The following is a 23,396-nucleotide window of genomic DNA, read 5'->3' as shown; positions in this document are numbered from 1 at the left end:
TCTTTTAAAATACGTAGATGATTTCGCGACAGAATAATTTACGATGGTCAATCAGGCGGAGATGAACATGATCCACTAGATCTGCATCATGGTCATAAAGGGTTACTCCAGTACACATTCATTTCCTACACGGGGGGTATAGATTTCAAATGGAGTCACCTATTTAGCTAACCTTATGTGAAAGAGTAAGGTCATATGTCTTCCAGAGGGGTGTATGCATTTTAAATGGAATTGCACAAATTGACAAACCTTAGTGACAGTTGATGAGATCGGATTAAGAAATTTTTTTGACCCAAAGTATAAAACTGTTTACTTGGTTTGTTGGGAGTGGCTTTCTTTTCTCCACTCCCCGCTTTATTCTAAATTCCCCTGTTTTGGGTATATTGGCGGGATCCGGTCCTATTAAAACACAAGCCTGTTTCCACACGAAGCAACAAATATGCAAATAAAAGATATCTAGGACCTTTCTTTTTAAACGATTTTGACGATAACTAAATGTAAGTTACGATCCGCTGAATACGAATTTGTTCTGCTAGTTAGTCACTCTAAAAGTCAATGTAGTAAAATTGAAGCGCTATTTGGGAATGATTTACAAAAACCAGAAAATGCGTTGTCAAAAGTAGATTCGCCCTATGTGAAGTTGCTCGATCTCTTAAGTCATTATTTTAGTTATATTCATAAAAAAGACAAAATCCAAAAGATGATTAAAAGCATCCTAAATCAAAAACCATTTATGCATTTTGGAAGTGGATGGGGTGGATGAAAGCACGTCAAGCACAATAGTAAAGACGACGTGCAGAAAGCAAGGGCAGTGCATTTGCTATAGTTATATCTACATCTACAGCACGCCGGTATATTATTTAATAAGTTTGGTAAGCTCGAAGTACTCTTGTACGTACTAAGTATTATTATTGCTCTTTAAGAGTCAATAAGATATTGAAAGGTCGCAACTGATGAATACGGTATGCTTTAATGTTTACACGATAGATAAACTTTGAAAACAGTGTTAGAATTTAAGCACGTTTTAAACACTACATTGCACCAAAGTTCTACAAATACTTTTAAGTATTTGTAGAACTTTGGTGCAATTAAAATTCCTAAACACCAATGCAAGATTTCAAGTGTATAATTCCCAAACACAAGCTATGAAATTCTTACACGTTTAGAAACGTGGTGCAAGTTATCTTAAAAAAGATTGTTTTTACAGTGTAGTAGTACAATTGTGCATTTCAACCTCCGAGCTTTTATTCAGGACATCTGGTGGATTATTTGCTTATAACCAGTAAAATCTTTTTAAAAGTTGGGAATATGTACAGTAACATTGGGTCATTCCATTTAAAATCCACACTACCCCTGTTGAAGATTTAGCTAAAGTCTACCAAAGAGGGAGTATGAGTTTCAAATAGAATAGACAATTGGGTAACTTCCATTTGAAATACTCACTCCAGTTAGAACTAGAGAAGTGCCCACACTAGGATTACATAGGCGACAATGACTGGACTATTCAAGTTCCAATACCTAGTAAAACCACATTGTTTTCATAACACTTTCACGTGTACCGGGGTGCAGTTACACGTGTAATGTGCCATTGGAAATTAGATTTGTTTGCACATAGTGCTGTTGAATTTCATAACGCGAATTGAAATGATATTGATCAATTGTGTTCCAATACCTGATAAAACTACACTGTGTTCATTAAACACTTTCACGTGTACCGGTCGGTTACACGTGTAATCTGCCATTGGGAATTAGATTTATTTGGCACATATAACCGTTGAATTTCATTAGAATGGTATTGATCAACGGTGTTCCAATACCTTTTACAATGTACATTGTATTCATAACCGGGTTCATAACACTTACACGTGTACCAGTGTGCGGTGCACGTGTAATTTACCATTGGAAATGACATCTTTTGGCACATAGAGCCGTTGACTTTCATAATGCGAAATAGAATGGTATTGAACAATGGTGTTCCAATACCTGATAAAACTACATTGTGTTCATAATACTTTCACGTGTACTTTTGTGCGGTTACACGTGTAATGTGCTATTGGAAATGCGATATACTCGATACGTAGTGTCGTTGACTATCATTCTGCAAATATGAAGGGTAATGACATCATTTGGCACATAGAGCCGTTGACTTTCATAATGCGAATTAGAATGGTCATTGGTGTTGTAATACCTGGTAAAACTACACTGTGTTAATAACACTTTCACATGTTACACTCGTAATATGCCATTGTAAATGCGATATACTCGGCACATAGTGTCGTTGACTTTCATGACGCGAATTAGAATGGTAATGATCATTAATGTTCCAATACCAATAAAACTTCACTGTGTAACATTTTCACATGTACCTATGTGTGGTTACACGTGTAATATGCCACTGAAAATGAAATTTACTTGGCACATAGTGTCGTTAACTTTCATAACCATGATAATGTGTATGAAAATGGTATTGATCAACGGTGTTCCAATACCCGGTAAAACTACACTGTGCTCAGAACACTTTCACATGCACCAATGTGTGGTTACACGCGTAGTTTGAAACAGTAACTTTATAAAGGGATTAGAAATACATCCGATATCAGCAAGGAATCATAAAAATAACCTTGAAATTTTAACACAGATTTCCACAAGCTTACAATAGTGCATATAAGGCTACAAAGGCATACAAACCCGTGCGATTATGAGACTGAGTAGAGGGTTGCTATTTTAAATCACGGTACGTACTATGAAAAGTGCCAACCTCAATCATAACGTCATTAAACCGCCCTACATTACGAGCCGATTACTCCAAAATGGCGTAACTGGCATAATACAAAGCGCGATCCCTACAGTGTAACACTTTCTCTTTACATGGTTGTATGCAGAGTTTTATGTCATCATGGCTTGCTCTGACATTCACAACGTAGAAGGAAGTAATGAACATACATTTCAGGTCCTGGTTCACGACGTTGTTAATATAAGTTATTCAGTATATAACTCTCTTAAGGATACAAAAGTTCATTTGTATAATTTGTAAGTAAATTAAAATGTTCATTTATGTAAAGATTGCGATATATTGTATCAATGAAGCACGGCAAACGTGACAAAAGTCTGACTTTGGTGAATTTAGGATGACTGTCGGATGTGTTCGAATTTACATCTTACAGTTTATAAATACATCAAGGAATATCGGGACTTTACATAAAAATACAATTAAATGAGCAGATAAGCGCAAGCATATCCCAGTAGTTGTTCTCTGGTTCTTAAAATAGATGTTGACTTTGCGAAATTTTTTCAAAATGTAGAATTCGTATAATGTGTAAAACTCACACCACTTCTAAAGCAAGATTATACATAAAGAGAGAGATACGTCCTTTTATCTTGAGCAAACCATTTCCATGCCTGGTTATACAGCTGTTACCATTGCAGCGTGGTAACTACCATTCAATAAAATAAAGTGTGTTTAGTTTCTTTGCATTTTACCATAGCAATGTTATTTGTGTGTAATATAAGACTTATTGACGCAAAACGTAAAATTTGCATACCTGCAGATGTATGCTTAAAAAAGAATGCACTACATCTGTAAAAAAAAGGTTGGTTAAAATGTCTACCACCATAAAATGAAATCATGTTTTGGTCAATATCTAGTTGTAGCATTTAGGAACATAATTTCCTGCCAAATTAAAATGTTATCTGTCAGAAACAAAGAAATGTTTTTTTTCCTAAGAGAAATGAAATAGTATAATTATTTAGGTCATCCAAATTGATTTGATTATAAACAAATCAGACAGATTATACATACTCTTAGCCTTGGATTAAGAGATCCAAAGGGTAATCAATGGGAAATCAAAGGGTAATTATAAGCTAATCAAAGTGTGATCAAAGGGCAATCAAAGGGTAATCAAAGGGTAATCAAAGGGTAATCAAAGGGTTATCAAGGGTAATCAAAGGGTTATCAAAGGGTACTCAAAGGGTTACTATTTATTGAAATGTTATAATTATTTATATTGGTTCTTTCTTTGCATGTTCTTCTCCTCTTTCTTTTTGTTTTTATTTGTTAAGTTTGTGCAATTGTATGTTGTAACTTAGGGCAGTGTAAGGGGGTGCTCGCTTCAGGCCTTTGGGCCTTTTGAGCATCTCCTCATTCAAGTTTTGTGTCTTTTATATATATTTTGTATGTTGATTTGAATGAAATAAAATGATGATGTATGATGTATCAAAGGGTACTCAAAGGGTAATCAATGTCGATTAATCAATGTCGATTAAAAAGAGACTACTCTTGTTTTGAATAAAACGTTGCACTAAAAGAATTAACATCATCAAACAATACACAAATACCATTATATTTTTTTTCTTATCTTTTCACAGGAAATGTATGGGTTTAAGAGGCATCAAACACGCAGTATTGCATGTTTTATTGCCGGTATTTTTTCTACGGGTCTTCTTTTCTTGATCTTCCGATGGAAACCCAATTGGTGCATGAAGGCGATGTACACGCGCTGTTCCCTAGAAGATGCAGATGCGGTATTATTACGGGTAAGTGGTGAAATGGGCTATCCAGTTGTAATCCACACTACCCCTGTGGAAGATTTTGGAAACATCTTTCACAGGGGGCGTATGTTTGTCAAATGTAATTGGACAGGGTTATTCATTTTGAAACCCATACACCCCCTTAATCATGTCTTTACCTATATCTTCCTCAACTGGAGTGAGTATTTCAAATGGAAGTTACCCAATTGTCTATTCTATTCGAAACCGATACTCCATCTGTGGAGGACTTTGTCAAAATCTTCCACAGGGGTAGTGTGGATTTTAAATGGAATAGCCCAATTAAGCACGTTGGGTGTGTATGAGGGTTGAGGGTGTCGGAGGTGAAGGGGTGGGGTCTTTCGATGGAAACCCAATTGGTGCATGAAGGCGATGTGCACTCGCTGTTCCTTAAAAGATGCAAACGCTCTCTTATGACGGGTAAGTGGTGAAATTAAGCAGGTGGGTGGTGTGTGTGCAGGGAGGAGGGGTGGGGGTGTGCGTGTGGAGGGGGATGTTCGCGAGTGTGTAAGACCTGTCGAACGTGGACTTTCCCTCGCTACACTCTGATAAATCAAGGCTACACAACCAACCGTGGGCGTCCAAAGTCTGCCACATATCTCATAAAATCACAAAAAGTCTAAAAATTAGTTTAAAAGTGAGTACCTGGTATGTATAGTAATAGTCCACGGTCACTGGGTAGGGGCCTATAAACCTATTGGGTCCACGGTATTCATTTGGTGTGTGTTATGTTTGTAGGTTTATATGGATGGGCATTGTCCGTCGAGTTAAAAGAAATATCTACCAATGGTATTCCGACGAGTGGTAAAACTATGTTGATTTCCAATTTGAATACTAATATGTGCATGTAAACACATTGTAAGAAATTGAATCGGCCCAGTCGAGTTGAATTGTTCGCTGTTAAATTTCGAATTGACACTGGCTCCGTGAACTAAGAGAGAACTCATCGTTCCTTGAAACACGTGTAAAATATTTTTTGAGTAAAAAATAGTAAATTGCTCGAATTTGAGTCAAATTGCTCCTTTAAGGCATCGTACAGTCCATATCAACCTAATGATCACAGAAGTCATGCCTTAATTGCAACTTTCTTTTACCTTGACTGTGGCTCTTGACCGCTGTGTCACTGAAACGAGTCGCAATTAGACAAATTTGGTACCTAAACATGTGTATTTAAGGAAACCTGCGATGTCAATGAACAGCCGGCCGCAGGTTACGTGTGTGATTAGCAGGATGTTGTGGTACCAAGTATCTTAGCATTAGAATTTGACTACAATTGCTCCGGGGAAGAAGATCAATATTTTAGAATTTTGAATTCTCAGAATGTCAAACTCCTCAATAGTACTTCTTTTTATTTTAATATTCTGTGAATCCATTTTTGAAATCTTATTGTCAAAAGTACGATCATCTCCCACACAGGGAGTGTGAATATCTAATGGGATTACCTAAATGGGTGACTTTATTTGATCATGTTTGATATTATTTTACACCCTCTTTGTGGGAGATTAAGGAATCGGATATTAATGTGTGCACAGTATTTTTTGTGTGAGCTGAGAGTATACCAGTCATATCGAATTGCATTCTGAATATGAGGAATGTTTAGTGTACCGTGCCACAGGTGGCAATATATTAGTGTGGTTTGTACAACAGGACAAGGGTTACTTTGGTAATCGTCTATGGCATAGTCTACTCTTACTCTCGAAGTTTGGTCGTTCCTTTACCCCGGGGTAAGGTGGATTGTAAAACAAGCCCAATGTGTCGTCCTAAGATTAACTAAGCCGTTTGGTTGCTTATACGCGTTTTAGTGCACCGTACCACAGGTGGAAATATATTAGTGGGGGTTGGTACAACAGGACAAGGGTTACTTTGGTAATCGTCTATGTCATAGTCTACTCTTACTATGGCATAGTCTTCTCTTACCCTCGAAGATTGATCGTTCCATTACCCCGGGGTAAAATGGATTGTAAAACGAGCCCAATGTGTCGTCCTAAGATTAACTAAGCCGTTTGGTTGCTTATACGCGTTTTAGTGCACCGTACCACAGGTGGAAATATATTAGTGGGGGTTGGTACAACAGGACAATGGTTACTTTGGTAATCGTCTATGGCATAGTCTACTCTTACTATGACATAGTCTACTCTTACCCTCGAAGTTTGATCGTTCCTTTACCCTGGGGTAAGGTGGATTGTAAAACGAGCCCAGTGTGTGGTTCTAAGATTAACTAAGTCGTTTGGATGCTTATACGCGTTTTAGTGCACCGTGCCACACGTGGCAATATAATAGTGTGGGTTGGTACAACAGGACAGGGGTTACTTTGGTAATCGTTTATGGCATAGTCTACTTTTACTATGGCATAGTCTACTCTAACCCTCGGAGATTGATCGTTCTCTTACCCCGGGGTGAGGTGGATTGTAAAACAAGCCCAATGTGTGGTTCAATGATTAACTAAGCCGTTTGGTAATACGCGTTTTAGTACACCGTGTCACCGGTGGAAATATATTAGTGGGGGTTGGTACAACAGGGCAAGGGTTACTTTGGTAATCGTTTATGGCATAGTCTACTTTTACTATGGCATAGTCTACTCTAACCCTCGAAGATTGATCGTTCTCTTACCCCGGGGTGAGGTGGATTGTAAAACGAGCCCAATGTGTGGTTCAATGAAAACTAAGCCGTTTGGTAATACGCGTTTTAGTACACCGTGTCACCGGTGGAAATATATTAGTTGGGGTTGGTACAAGAGGAGAGGGGTTACTTTGGTAATCGCATGTTAGCTTCTTTCCTGGACCGTAGACCGTAGTGGATGGAATATAGATGTGCAGACATTTAAGAGCTTGCGAAATGCTGTTCAAACTTTATGAGGGTGTCTTACAGTAGAGTGGATTTGAAAAGATCATCTTCTAACGCTCCTCCATGCATCCAGCATCTTATATCATCTGTCAATTAATTAAAATTCCCTTTAAATCCTAATCATAACCCTAACCTTTATTCTAACCAAAAGCCTTTACCTTTATAAGGTACAATACCTTCACGATGTGCAACACATAAAGTACCACCACTAAGGGAAATTCTTTTAACTGTGTAAAGTACAAACTACGCAGACGTATTAATATTGGCAAACTGAACTAGTTCAAATAGATTCAGCTTGTATTCATGGGCATTATTAGCTATTATTACACCTGGCTTCATAAGCCTGGATTTGTCTGAAATAGTAGACTTCATAATAGGGCGCGATTAAGTAAAAGTGAATCCTTGTCGCGAAAAAAGTAATTTCGTTTTTCAATTTTATACTTTTGGTCATTTAACACGCCGTCTCAAACTGAAATCCCTATCGCAATTGGACGTACGGTTCTGGAGATATGAGCAGATAGATATTGCCAAAAGTTAACGAATCCAAAGAAATTAAAGTCTTTTTTTTTTGGTCATATCTCGGAATCACTTCCAGCGACAAATGACTCTTTTGGCTTGATCATGTCATCTATAACTCTGATTCAATAATTGTACCCTCAGGAAATAATGTATCAAAATGTCTTTTCATGTTTGTTAAGTTGGTACTACACCCCTTGATAAATTTTGTGACTATTTTTGCATTTTTCTGAAAAAATAACAACACACTGGTAATAAAAGTTGTGTATATTATAGGGGCAAGGAATCCAGTTACTATACTGGAATATCAGTGACTCAAGACAAGCGGTACGTTATTTATGATAAGAAAAGAGGTACCGCTAGAATGTACATCATTTCTTAATTTCTTGTCTTGGATCACTGAAATTTCATTGAAGTAATTGGATTCCTTGTCTCAATAATATACATAACTTTTGTTACCAACGTGTAGTTATTTTGTGAAAAAAATACAAAATTAGTCACAAATTTATCAAAAGGCTGTAGTACCACCTTATTAAACACTCCGCATAACTTGAGAAAATATTTAGCATTTTGAATGTGTTTTAGATTCACCAATTTGAAAAGTTAATTATTATGAAGTTTTTCAGTATTGCATCCTCTTATCTATAATATCTTTGCTTGCACAAAGAAAACATTCTGCATTAATTTAAACATCTATTTAGTATTTTTATATAAATTCATAATTTTTTCAATCATTGAGTTTGTATTATACGGTAATTTTAAAGGGAAAATACGATGATACTATTTATCGACGATTCTCATGTTTTACAAAAATAACTCGAGCAATCTGACATTGTCAGGTTTAATCTTCAAAATTCTATATCGTTCCAACATTGTTAATACTGAAAAAAAAGCAAATTAATTAGAAAATAACAGAACGAACTGATTAAAAGCAAATTAATTAGAACACGACAGAAGCAGCTGATTAATTCCTTTTTCCAATTATTGTTCCCAATAGTGTAGTATTAGCAATAATTATCTTGGTCATACCGTCATTTCAGTTTTTGGTCACGGTTCGTCATTGATAAAAATCAATTTTCAGAAGTCGTATTTTGTCCAGAGATAATGGTCATGAACTGCACTTGTTTTGCGTTAAAAGCCTGTGTCTTTGTTTATGCGTAAAGTGATGATGATCAAATTCAAATTGGAAGGTTCAACTGTAGTTATCATGATTTGATCATGATTTGAATCAATTTTGAACTTGTATGTAATATGTGACTCACGCGTAGAGAACACGTCCATATTATTTATAAGGCGGGGCAAATTACTTCAGTTAAGGGCTCAGTCACCCACCTTTGCACAGTATTTTTGTGGGATTTTTGAAATTCGCGATATAATACAAATTATATGGTAAATTATTAAAAATTGACATTTTTGACATTTAACAGCCCAAGAAGTAAACTAAGTAGACTTTATAAATCTAATCCTAAGTACATTTTTTAATATATAAAATGCTAGAGTGAACAACAGCCCATAAGAAATGACACTCAAGGCACTATAAAAGATAACCACATGGGCCAATCAGTGGTTCACAGCAGCTTAGGAACAACAAGGGTGAAGGGGTACATAAAAGCATCAGACAAGTGAAATAAGAGGCTTATGCACTCAGGATGGTGCGCCGTTGTCAGATACTCCATCTGGTAGGCTATTCCCAACGTGAACTGCAGTGTGGATGAAGGTCCTGCCAGTAGATATGATTCTATAAATTGGTACTGTGAGAGCATGGCAAAGCATGGACAAACTGGAGCGAATAGCACTTCTGACTACAAATGGTTTTGGTAGCAGTGCCTTCAAATCTGGTGGGTACAGGTGTGCATTTTGTAGAGGACCGTTCTTGCAGCGACTTGACGTCTTTGATGGAGAGATGTGATGTTCAGCTCTGTACTTGCTTCCTTTTCGCTCACGCCTATGATTCGAAGGGCTTTCCTCTGGATACATAAAGTTTTCCAAAAGGCCTAAATATTTGAGGTCTTTTTTGGGAAACTTAATGAATATCTTCAATACAATATGATGGTCGGATTTATGTATGTATTTAGGCTAGACCACAGCACAGCTGACATTGGATTTAGGCCACATCACAGCACAGGTGACATCCTCACCATTTTGACCCAAGAGTGGTCCACCTCCCTGAACAGAGGCAACGAAGTGCGCCTAATTGCCCTGGACATCAAAGGAGCATTTGACAAGGTCTGACATAATAACCTTTGCTCAAAACTCATGGCAAAAGGAGTATCCGGCAAGCTGCTAACCTGGATTACATGTAGGAGATACCTGTTATATCGTTCCATCAAAGTTGTCTTATCTGGCCAGTCATCAAATACTTCCTCCATCAAAGTATCAGTTCCCCAGGGTCAATATTGAGCCCACTTTTGTTCTCTGTCTTCATTGATGACCTGGGTGGTGAGTGTGAAAACTAACTCTACCTTTATGCAGAGGATTCCACCTTGTTTTGTGAGATTACATCTAGAGACAACCCTGAAGACGTCACTGCTAGCCTGAACAGATATCTAGTGAAAACGAGGATCTGGGCAGACAGATGGAAGGTGACCTTCGAGACATCGAAATGTAAGGCAATGATAATATCAAGAAAGAGGACACCAACCATGCTAGATCTTCTGTTTGGTACCACCAGACTGGCTAAGGAGGATGAACTGGAGATCCTGGGGGTCACAGTCGATAGCAAGCTGACCTGGACGAAGCACATTTCTAACGTCTCATCTAGAGCAGGACAATAGCTGCGCGCTCTGAAGAGAGTTGTAAATAAACTTGATGTCAGAGGCAGAGCAACGGTTTACAAGGCTGGCTCAAGTTCGCAGTGTGATGGAATACGCCTCACTGTCTTGGATGAGTGGCAGCAGCACCACTCTATGATTACTAGACTCTATCCAGAGGAATCATAGGCGTGAGACAGAGATGAACATCACATCTCTCCATCAAAGACGTCAAGTGGCTGCAGCAACGGTCCTCTACAAAATGCACACCCGCTTGTGCCCACCAGCTCTGAAGGCACTGCTACCAAAACCATTTGTAGCCAGAAGAGCTACTCGCTCCAGCTTGTCTATGCCTTGCCATGCTCTCAGAGTACCAGTTTCTAGAACCATATCTACTGGCAGGACCTTCATTCACACTGCAGTTCACGTTTGGAATAGCCTACCAGATGGAGTAATCGAAGACATATTTGAAAACGGGGCACCATCCTTCAAGAGCAGGATGCATAAGCATCTTATTTCACTTTTCTGATGCTTTACTGTACCTCTCAACCTTGTTGTTCATAATATGTCATAAGCTGCTGTGAACCACTGATTGGCCTATGTGGTTGCCTTGGTGCATATAAGTTTTTGACCTGTGTCACTTCTCATGGGCTATTGTTCACTTTGACGTATAGGATTTGATTTATAAAGTCTACCTAGTTTACTTCTTGCGCTGTTAAATGTCAAAAAATGTCAATTTTTAATAATTTGGCATAAAATTAGTATTATATCGTGAATTTCAAAATATCAAAATAATTTGATGTCAGAAGGCCAATTTATTACACACGGGTTCTAACCTTATATCTGTTGTTGAAAGTCGGACCACTCACGACCCCATAGCAGAATAGTAAATCTTTCTTAGAACTTGAACTTCGAACACCAATTATAGTCGCGACCCACTGGATTAGAACCCCTGATAGGGACCATACTGAGTTGTCAATAATACTGTTTCAGGGAACTTTGCTCACAGATATCGATGCTAATATTGCATGAGGCAAGCATAATCTCTGTTTGATCATTCTCTACATCTGGCGGTTTACAATCGTTCTTTTTATGTCAGTGTAATATTGATGACTTATCTCCTTGCAGGAGAAAAGAAGGAATAGTAATATTAACACATGTTTTTATTGTCTCCTCGAACCTCGTATAAACAAGTGTTGTTGTGCTTGTATAATTTTGATCTGCGTCATTTTATATTGACCTACTTCATAATACTCGAACGAGGCTGTATAGAGTGCAAATGCTGTTGCCATATTTGAAACTTGAAATATTTGAATCTTCGTGAAAATGGTTTCACGAAGAATCAAATAGTTTCAAATTGAGATCTCACATAATAGAAAGAGTTCAATATAGGTCTAGCGGCGGAATACCTACATATTTTGAAACAAAAACGAATAATTATTCTAGTTACATTTTGTAAATTGAGCATCAAATAAATGGTTTGCATGTAAATCACTAAAAATATTGAAGTCTTGTAGCTGTGGTATGTTACTTCGCCATTGAGTGTTCTAATGAGTATCGGAATGGCATTTCAAAACATTCAAAGATTACAGAGCAGTTAGTAATGTAAATTGCTTCAGGGGCCCAACATCTTTTCGAATGACAAAAAACAAACACTTGAAAATTTGTTCGTTTGTGATCGTGTGTTGTTTTTACTTCGGGCATATGGGTTCCAGGTCAGATCACTGGAGTCGTCACGATAAATCAAACGTTTTTCATACATTACATTCTTACAATAATGTCGCCTTTTTAGCATGAACTTTCTTGCTAGGCAATTAACATTGTTAATGTTGCTGTACGACGTTAATTGGCGCACTGTCGTGAATGTTGTGTGGGGGTGTTTATGATCGTATTATGTCTTTATTGCGTCAGTTTACTAAGTTTGATTTTCGAGAAATTGAAAGAGTATTTCATACAGAGGATCGTGTCAAGTTTTCTATATTTATAACAATGCTCCCATGTATCTATTTGATATTAAACTAACCAGAAAGTAGTACTCTCCCACAGTAAAGGAGAGGGCACATGTACTGGACACATGTGCATACCTTCTCTGACCCTGCGGATTTCCTGGTTTCAGCCATTGTCCTAAGAGGGTTTAATTATACAATATACTCATGCCTCATAGTTGCACAGGCTCTGTGCTGTAATCTGATACCTATGATGATCCAAGATATTTCACCAATACTCTGATACCTCTGATCGCTATTAGAGAGGCCTCGCGGTTTGTGAACGGGGCTATAGTTCTTGTCTGATAGTTTATGCTCCAGGAGGATTTTATTATGCAATACCCAAGTCCCATATTTGGCACTATACTGGAATGAAATGAATTGCATTAGGGATCAAATCAAAACTCGACCGCCGGTTGACCGCCGGTTCCGGGCAGTTCCGTCCGGTTGGAGCCGGTTTCTATTGTTCTAAACAACGGAATGCGGTTCAACCGCCGGGAACCGCCGGTCGAGTTTTGTTTTTGACACGATTTGATCCCTTAGTCATATTGTGATACACGGAATAAAATATTACTAACAGATATGGTTATAGTGTCATATACATGTAGTGTAGAACTGAGTTGAGAAGAGAAGCTGATAAGCAGGTATGAGCGCTATGAAAATTGAAAATAATAAGATTTACCGAAAATCTGGATATAGACATAATCGATACCAGCTAGCTGATCCTGTCATTAGGCGTGAAAGTAGAACTAAAATGTTTGTGGGGGTAAAGCAAAAAGATGAAAAAAAAGCTTGAAATGATGTCAAGTCAATTACTTATGAATTCTATTGTCTTTTTTCTCCTCCACAGGACCAGTACAAACAGTGGTTTTCATCACGAGTAAAGACTTCCAAAACGGAAATCCCAAAGTAAGAAATTTATTTGAAAGTTTCTTTATCTCTTAGTATTCGTATTTACCAATTTAAGATCAGTAAAATTCAGTTCATATGGTCGAATCCAACCAAAAGTGTCCACGGGCCAAAAATAAAAGTCCGAAATAAAAATGTCTCCACAATTTTTTCCTTTTGCCCATTGATTGATGACATATTGGCCTTATAGGAACCAAAAGTGCCATTACTAATCTTGAAAAATAAATCCAGGACGTGTGATAATAAATGTGATATCAAAACCCAATGTTACCTACGAATACCACTAGGATGCTTTCACTATCGCAATACTAATCAACCTAAAACAAATGGAATATTCCCATTAACGCTTTTTTCGTGTAATGTAGACCACAGGGTGTCAGGAAAATGCTAGCTCAACCAGAAAATATTTGTTTTATTTTTATAACGCGATCAATATGATCTTAGTCAATTTATGCTAGTTTATTTTTGAAAATGAAGTTTAGGTCAGTTTCTGTATTTTATTTATCAAATGAGTATGAATCAATTTACACATTGTATAAGAACGAGTATGATATATGTTTTCAAGAATATTATGAATTATACGCATACAACTAACGCTTTATACAATGAAACGGTGAAGAAACCCGGGTATTCGTAGGTAACATGAGCGATTTAACAATATCTATATTGAGTTTATAGGTTTAAATTTTGCAATTATGGTAATGAATTAATAAAATGATAGTTTTTAGATCTCTTTCAGATGGTACGTCCAAATGAATAAATGCTATTACCTTAGATCAAAAATTTTTGATGCTTTTAGCAAGATTTTGACCACTTCATTTTGATATACAAGTAGTTAATCAGCAATTTTACATAATAAATAATTGTTGAATGAATCCGTATATGGGTAATAATAGTGTCCTGGGGTACCGCTTAAAGTTTTTGACAATTAATTTCCATTGGTAGGGACACTTCATTACACATGTCATGTATTATGCTGTATTCGTAAGTAACATTTCAGTATTTGTAGGTAAGAATTAGACTTTTGGTGGATTTCGCAATCAAAACTTCATTTTATAAAGCACTTGGAATGTATAATTTTCTTTATGTGCGTTTATTGATACTTTAGACCCTATCATGTATTAATAATGTCGGTTCACAGCGGTTGAAAGAGGATTGAAGTAAGAAACAAAGGCACTAAAGTGACTTTAATTTGCTTAATTGCACACAAATCGCTTAAAACCGTTATTGCAGACTTGTGAAGTCCATCTTGGAGTCAGTTACGTCTTGTGGCCTTTCGTTTGAGGGCAACTACAATTAGCTTTATACCAGGGTCCATCAATGTGTTGTCTAGATCATGAGACAATGAGAACAGTCGTTTTTCCATGGTATTCGTAGGTAACCTTAGCGAAAACGTCAAAAGTTACCTTCGAATAAATCAATTTGGACACAAATTACTCAGAAACCAGAAGGTCGGTAAACATTTAAAATGAAGCACACATGACAGTTGACAAATCCAAGTATTTATCCCTTCTAATCTTCTTTGAATCTGATTTTTCTCTCAAATGAGCAGACCGTCGTCTATTTCAGTATATATTTCTCACCAATTAAGCCGTATTCAGTTTTGCATGGTGGGCATGTATGTGAATTCGCAACTTTCATTGACATATGATTTGATAGCAAACATACAGGCCTTCGTTATGTACCAATATGGGCATTGGCATGAATGGCGGTGTTTCACAATACTGTCATGATGTCAAAGTGTATTCGCAGGTAACATTCGGTTACCGAAATTTACCTACGAATACTTGCTTTTATTGTTGACATCTCAGAAATATTTAAACGCAGGTTAATAAAACTTGGTAGAAATAAAGAGTGTATTACCCTGCACCTATTGCTTAACTATTGTTTACTATTCTCTCACTTTGTGGAAATGGCACAGCTTTTAACATGTATTCGGAGGTAATGCATATTTTTTACCAAACCTACCTTTGTGCCATTTAGAATTTCTGGCAGCTAAACACAATACTAAAGATGTCCGAATGCAATGCATTTCAGTATTGGACATATCAAAGCTTGTATCAATTGCGCATTTATTAGTGATTTCCATTTTTTGAAGATATATCTAGTGCTATGAAAAATTGTATTCGTAGGTAATGTAAAAAAATACCACTCGAAAAATTATCACAAAAATTCATAATTATGTACAAATATGTGAAAAATTGAACAGGCAATCTTTGAATACACACCTTTCAGGAAATCAATTTAGATTCAATCCAATGACTTCTTTTCATAACTGATTTAGATGTTTTTAAAAATACATTAAGAAATATTTTGAAAAAATGGGTAAAAATAGCATGATTTGGGGTCTCTGTGTCTAAGTTTTCACAGAAGGGGTCTTATTATATATGGCGCGAAGCGTATGATCAAGGCGAATAAACACAATACAAAAACGAATGCCAATTGATTAATACTTTTAAGTTATGGCCCTGAACATGCCGTGTACACTTTTCGTTGGATTCGACCATATACTTACTAATTGCATCAAAACGAGGAACATTGATTATCATTGACTGTGTCGCTGGGCTAAAAGTCTCTTTACAGCTATATATTATTACACATGATATTTTCAAGTATAAAATAAACCGTCGTTACCCCTCAGAGTAAACACCGGTGCGCGTACTGTCGTTCAATATTGCCCCTTTTATAATAGCCTAAGTATAAGTTACCCTATTAACCCTGATATCTCATTAATATTTAGCTATTGCTCATTCCAGACATTATTTAACTAAAAATGACAGTAAGAACCCTTAGGACGCTATTAGCCACCATTACATTTTTTTGTATTAACCAGCCGACGGGCCAGTCAACGAGTCAGCAGGCATTTCGATGAATGCAGTTTAAAATTGAGAACTTCAACGATACCATACATATTACTCTATAAAGAAGCTTATCATAAAGCACCACTATTTAGTTTGGCGGGATTTAGAAAGATATTCAACTTGATGCCTTTTCAAGTGGTACGATTAGATGCCTTAAAATCAAGAAAGTACGCGCGACAAAATATATGCTTAGAGTGCTTTATCATAAAGAGGGAACGATAAAAGTTGATATGATTTCTACCTTACAAAAAATGTAAACTGTCTGATAGACAGCTTTCTGTAACAAATTATCGCTTTAAGAAAGCCCTGCGTAGCAGACTATCAAAAGAACAAAATCAAGTTGAAGATTAAGCTTTCTCGTCGACGGCAGGATATAGAAGTCACATGCCTCGAGCGTGTTGATTTAGCGCTGGCATGAGGTGTATACATAAGCTTAGCAAAGTGTGCTTTTCAATGAAGGCACATTTCTCGGGCAACCTTTTTTTAAACCTTTATAGTTCGCTGCAAAATTATCGCTTCAAACATGCGACCCCGATATGAATCAAGTAGGAATAAGTAACATAAAACGTACGAGGAAGGTGGAGAATGATTATCTTGAATCTTAAAAGATGGACTGTTTTTAAAAGTGTACTTTACATACAAATGACATTCCTTGTTATTTTGATATTGTTATTCTTATAATTTGGCGGCAGTTTCAAAATTGAAATTGTTGTGGGTAAATCTTTGAAGAGGCTGCAACGATAATTGGAGAAGTCATTAAAAAGGGCTTCTTTATTCATTTTAAATAACTGATAGACACTTCTAAGCATATGATTATTGATTTTTGTGATACATTGTTATTTTTTTATACGTTTTTGCTCATTTTTGTCATCAACTCTGACATCGTTTTTGTTCCATTCCATTATGGCAGAGGGGATAACCTGTTGAGTGCAACGGGTGAAAAAAGCATAATCTTAATATAACTTGGCCATATATTTACTCAGGTTTAAACAGGGCACCTATTTCAACAATAATATCTTACTTTCAATGAATAAAAGGGGCGCGAGAGATGGACCTAATATTATCCCGAGCCATTTGGTCGCTTATATGTGACCTGCTACCATGAAATGAGTGTATAGTCGCAAGTTGGTGTTTCGAGACAACCGGGTTGCTGAGTTGATGTTCTTTGTTTCACACGCACCTGTTCAAGCCAAAATTATGCCTGTATATCCTTTGTGAATGGGTGCACAATGGGCCATTCACGACGGACATACTACTGGCTTGTTCAGGCGCGCGGCAAACAAAGAACATCAACTCAATAAGCAGAGATGTCTCGAAACTACCAACTTGCGACTTTATGCTCATTTCGTTGTAGCAGGTCACTTAAATGTATTATGAGCGTCTGTTAGCTTCTTCTGTGTACTGAAGACTGTATAGTGGATGGAGTATACATATGGCAGACTGTCTGTTGACCAAATGGCAAAAACACAATAGTATTGCAATGAAATAATTATGCCCACCTCATATAATTTTCTCTACATTCCTTTACAGAGACAAAAAATTAAGACCACAAAATATGTCAAACCCAGATGACATGAATGGTGGCCCATCACCGGTGAGTATCTCAATTATAAACACTTGTTTGTAAATATTTATTTTTTTATTTTATCTTTCTTTCTTTCTTTCTTTCTTTCTTTCTTTCTTTCTTTCTTTCTTTCTTTCTTTCTTTCTTTCTTTCTTTTTCCTTTTTTCTTTTTCTTTCTTTCTTTCTTTCTTTCTTTCTTTCTTTCTCTTTTGTCTTTCTTTCTTTCTTTCTTTCTTTCTTTCTTCTTTTTTTTTTCCTTTATTTCTTTCTTTCTTTCTATCTTTCTTTCTTTCATTCTTTCTTTCTTTCTTGCTCTCTTAGTAAAACTTATATCTATTACATAACTTCTACTTTTAAGATGCAAATTTGTCTTTAAAATATGTTCCAGACATCTTTGAAAAAGCCAAGTTCAAATAAATCTATTTTTCACATTTTCTACATCAGTTATTCTCCTTCCGATCTCAAGCCAGAAGTGTTTGATTTTACAGAGCAAGTCTTTCAAGGAAGAAAATATAATAATAAGTGGATTAAGAAACAGAGAAGCTGTTTGGAAATAATTTCAAATAAATTTTTCAGTCCATAAAAATTAATATCCTGCAAACGTTCTCTCAAGCTGTTCTTGTTTAGGACTTAATCCTAAAACGAAGAGACATACGAAATTAGAATACACGTTGTTTACTTCATACAGCGTACATACACAGCCACTATCCTCCTTTGCGTGCTAACCGTTAATAACGTGGAACCCAAATTAATGATTCGCACGAGTACCTAAATCAAGTACTCTATTACAGTCATGGTGAACCACGACCGTACCTTTATATTAAAAGAAAATGATTTGGCTCAAAGAGGCGGGTTGTGTAATATATGAAAATAATGAAATTTAAGTGAAACTTGTCTAATAAAAGCTTAGATACATGTTATAAATAAGCTTATTTGAGGAGACTACATCCAAATATACTGTTACATTTCATAATTACATTTTCACAGTCTGGAGACTATAGACACCTTTTGTTTAATTGTATTAATATGTGCCAGTAAAAACAAGGTCAATGTTGAGGTTGATATGAACTTTATCTAAAAACAAGAAATGTCTTTAAATGGCGGAACAATGGCTTAACAGGTGTGGTTTTTTCCTGTACGCTTGTCTGTATCTCTATTCCTCTCCAGACCTCGTTCTTTATAATATATGACACACTTTTCATAAAATGCTAGTATAACCATGATAACGGTTGTTTGATGTGATCATTTATTAAATTTTCTAATAAAACATTATATACTGGTCAATTCTAGACGTGCACAATACCAGTAACTATCACATGAAATATGTACATATATTTCTAGCTCTTTTAAACACAGATGTTTGTTTCTTTTTCAACTTATTCATCATTTTCTGTTTTATTGTGGTATTTTTATTCTATAAACTGTTTATTTGTGTGCAAATTGAGGGCGCTATTTACATATATTTTAGATTTAATTTAACCAAATAATATATTTCAACTTATTCATCATTTTCTGTTTTATTTTGGTATTTTTATTCTATAAACTGTTTATTTGTGTGCAAATTGAGGGCGCTATTTACATATATTTTTAAATTGAATTTAACCAAATAATATAAGTTATTCCTAACATTTCATGATAGAAACTTTTTTGAAACTTTCGTTGCTATTTGTTACTCATTTTCTGATGTTTTAAAGGCATCATACTAGTGTCTACTCCTTGTAAAGATGAAAACACGATTTAAGATAAATAGCGCCACCAGTATTCACCTTTTCTTTAAAATGACGTAGTTTTACATGCTATTAAACAACCTAATGATTTGAACTTTTTGACGATTTTATTTGTTTTCCTGTCTCTTTCCATTAGCCTTGTGGGACGAGATTTTTCAATTATCAGAAACTCAAATATATTTGGGATGCAGAAGGAAAGACATTCTTCTATCTCAGGTAAATATGACACTTTTTTTTCCAAATATCAACTTTATACATTTGATCATACGTCATGAATGTCGCTAAGCGATGCAGTCTTCGCAGTCAGAAATCATGACAATCTGGGCTTATGCACTCTATAGAACAATGCACTCTTAGAACACTGGGTAAAATAACCGGTTTTGTAAAATTTTTCACCCAAACTTTGGTAAATTTTACCCAACATCAGGATGTTTTTTAGTAATTTATCCAATGGAGAAACAATAGAAATTAGTGGATTATATGTGACTTGCAACCACGAGATGAGAGTAAAGTCGCAAGTTGGTTGTTTCTAAACGCCCTGGCTACTGCGTTGGTGTTCTTTGTTTCACACGCACCTGTTCAAGCCAGAAGTATGTCTGGATGTGAATAGGGGCATAATGGCCCATTACGAAGGACATATTACTGGCTTGTACAGGTGCGTGGCAAACAAAGCACATCAACTCAACCAACCAGGATGTCTTGAAACTACTAACTTGCGACTTTATACTCATTTCATTGTAGCAGGTCACACATATACTTAACGGATGTTTTGATTATTGTTCCTCCAGGGGCTTGGATACAGGAATAACGTGTAAGGAATTTTACACTAGTTTCGCAGGCTATACAACAGAGGAGTCAAGAAAACGGTAAGAATAAATATCTTGACTTTGTTTGTTTGTTTGTTTGTTTGTTTGTTTGTTTACTTGTTTACTTATTTATTTTTGTGTGTTTTGTAACTTTTATTTTTAACCGGTAGAACAGTTTTTAATAAAGAAAGCGCTCTGTTCTATCATGTCTATTGCATACATTTAATGTTGGTGGTGCGGATGGTCACTCCTAATAATCATAAAAATCATATAATAAGGCGAAACACTATTATGACAATCTAGCTTAGCAGTACGCTTAGATATAGACCAGGCACAAAAAGAAACTAATCAATTATTGTCATCCTTGTTGTTCAACAACCTGATAATTTTAGATTATTCTGAAATAAATATTTTGTTAATTGGACTTCGCTTTCTCATCTGACACCCTGTTCGTGAAAATCGAACAAGAATTGTCAAGATATGCGCCTCCAAACTGTCAAACCCCAAAATCAAAAGTTGCAATTTCAACGACTGTCAATGGAAACACGTCATTGTATTGCACATAAGCACCACGGGCCAATCAACTGTTGATTTTGGGGTTTGAGGATTTAGAGGCGCATATCTTGGTCAATTCTTGCTTGATTGTGACAAACAGGGTGTCAAATGAGAAAGCAGAGTCCAATTAACAAAATGTATATTTCAGAATAATTCAAAATTATCAGGTTGTTGAACAGCAAGGATGACTATAACTGACGAGTTTCTTTTTGTGCATGGTGTAGTGTAAAACAATAGTTTCGTTACTTTTATATTACCATCATTTTATATTTTTTCTTAGAAAACAGTACAGTGCAAAAACTGTACAGCATATAATACATCCACAATAGGCATATAATTAATAATACATAGAGAAATTAATTAACAAGAGACGTGGGACGGAGCTTGCTCACAGGAAATAAAAACTCGATTAGTATAAATACTCGGCTTCATTTGATAAATCAATGCATTCAGTTCTTGATAATCCAACTTGTTTTCCGAGTCGGTTATTAAGGTGTGACTCTCCATAAACATTCATATTTATAATTGCAACAAAAAGTACTAAAATGTGTAATTTTCAGAATTATGCCGATGCAATTGCATAATTGCAAAAGAAAGCACGTTTTCGCGCCATTTGCTTATTTCTGTTATAAACTTCAATCTTATGATAAGGAAGCTGATCATATTTTTTCACGGTTGATTTTTGTTTTATTTACTTCAAACAAACAGATTGGCGCCTAGTCTGTAAATTTTGTGCACATTGTGTCTCCTCTACTGTGGATGCGTACACGGGGCTTTTTGATTCATTTAAACATAGATTAATGTAGATTGTGGTCACCAATAACAATCAATTATAAGATGACGTCGACCGCAAATTCATATCTTTGACGTATATGCTATACGCATTATCACAAGAAGTACGCGTCAAAAGTTACGTGTTATCGCGTACTTGATCCCGATTTTATGTAAACCGGATTAATGTGTAAATACACCCTTGCCTCTGTTTCACCATCTGTGATATAACTAAATATTAAGATATCAAAATACGTTTTATTTCAATATAAATGTTTCCAAATAATAATATCAATCAATCGAATCGTCCTACATTTCTAGCGCCACACAATTTATAACACTAAATTATTAATTGAAATGAGACGAAGCTTAAAATGGCGTGTCTTTAGTTTCCGTATTTTTGAAGAATTTTTCTTTATTATATTTCCATCACATCTTCATTATGACACTTGTATTGTGAATGATCGAATTCCAAATGAAGTTGGGGAATACCATATACAATGTTAATATCCAATTAAGATGAACCATAATAGGATATGTATCTGCCCGTACATATGAGAGTAGTAATCCTTATAAATTACTTTCATATGTTTACTGCGTTGCACATTTCCTCATTCGTTATTTATCTCTCACTTACATTTGAACTTTTTACAATAAAGACATTTTAATTTTAATTTTCATAAGAAACGTATCTTTGTTTAATTTATTTAGTGTTTGATTTCTTCAAATTGAAAATAATCATATTTTGTTGATTTCCAGACGTGACCTCTACGGCGATAATGAGATTCATATTAAACTCCGGCCTATTCCCGTCCTGTTCTTCCAAGAGGTGAGTGTGTATTGTAAATATTAACACATATTCTACCGGTTTAACACTACTAAATGTCAGTCCCAGTCTTATATCCCTGGTCCCATATAGTTGTGTGCAAAATTGGTGTTAAAATTCCTCCAGGTTTTGCTTCATATGAGCGACTCTTAGCGACAGATCTGATAGCTGGAATCAGCCCTTGTGGCCTTGCCTGAGCCACATGACTGGGAAAAACAATAGGTTGACCGTTATTATTTTTAGTCTGACCTATATTTTACACTTCTTATTTTTCATGTTCAGTTCAGGAGAATTCCAAATATGGAATGTGAGTATTGCATAACAATAACCTCCTACGACAATGTGTATGTGCACTGGGTTAATCTCAGTATCTCCCCATGTGATCACTCTAATTGAATCAGGAAGTCCACTAAGTCCTGACTATGTGGACTTCCTGATTCAGTTAGAGTGATCACATGGGGAGATAATGAGATTAACCCAGTGCACATACACATTGTCGTAGGAGGTTATTGTTATGCAATACTTATAGTCCATATTTGGTATTCTCCTGAACTGTATAATTTTTTTAATGAAAAATAAAGCAGTGTAACTTGGCTGATGCCGTACCGATGCTTTGTTTCCATTGTATGATGCAGGCGATACGGAATTCAAATACGATCAGAATATTATCTGAGACTAGTAACTTGGTTTATTAGTCTCAGATATTATCCAATATTTCAAGAACTACCGGACCACTA

General features: G+C 35.9%; 1 pseudogene; it reads left to right on the top strand.

Annotated features, from left to right (window-relative positions):
* Nucleotides 1-23,396, top strand: part of LOC140157155 (polyamine-transporting ATPase 13A3-like) — a 141,754-nt pseudogene that overhangs the window by 70,905 nt on the left and 47,453 nt on the right.

The sequence above is a fragment of the Amphiura filiformis genome, chromosome 7, assembly GCF_039555335.1.
Source record: "Amphiura filiformis chromosome 7, Afil_fr2py, whole genome shotgun sequence".
Taxonomy (NCBI): domain Eukaryota; kingdom Metazoa; phylum Echinodermata; class Ophiuroidea; order Amphilepidida; family Amphiuridae; genus Amphiura; species Amphiura filiformis.
The sequence above is the reverse complement of the archived record's forward strand: the minus strand, read 5'-3'. Positions and strand labels throughout refer to the sequence as shown.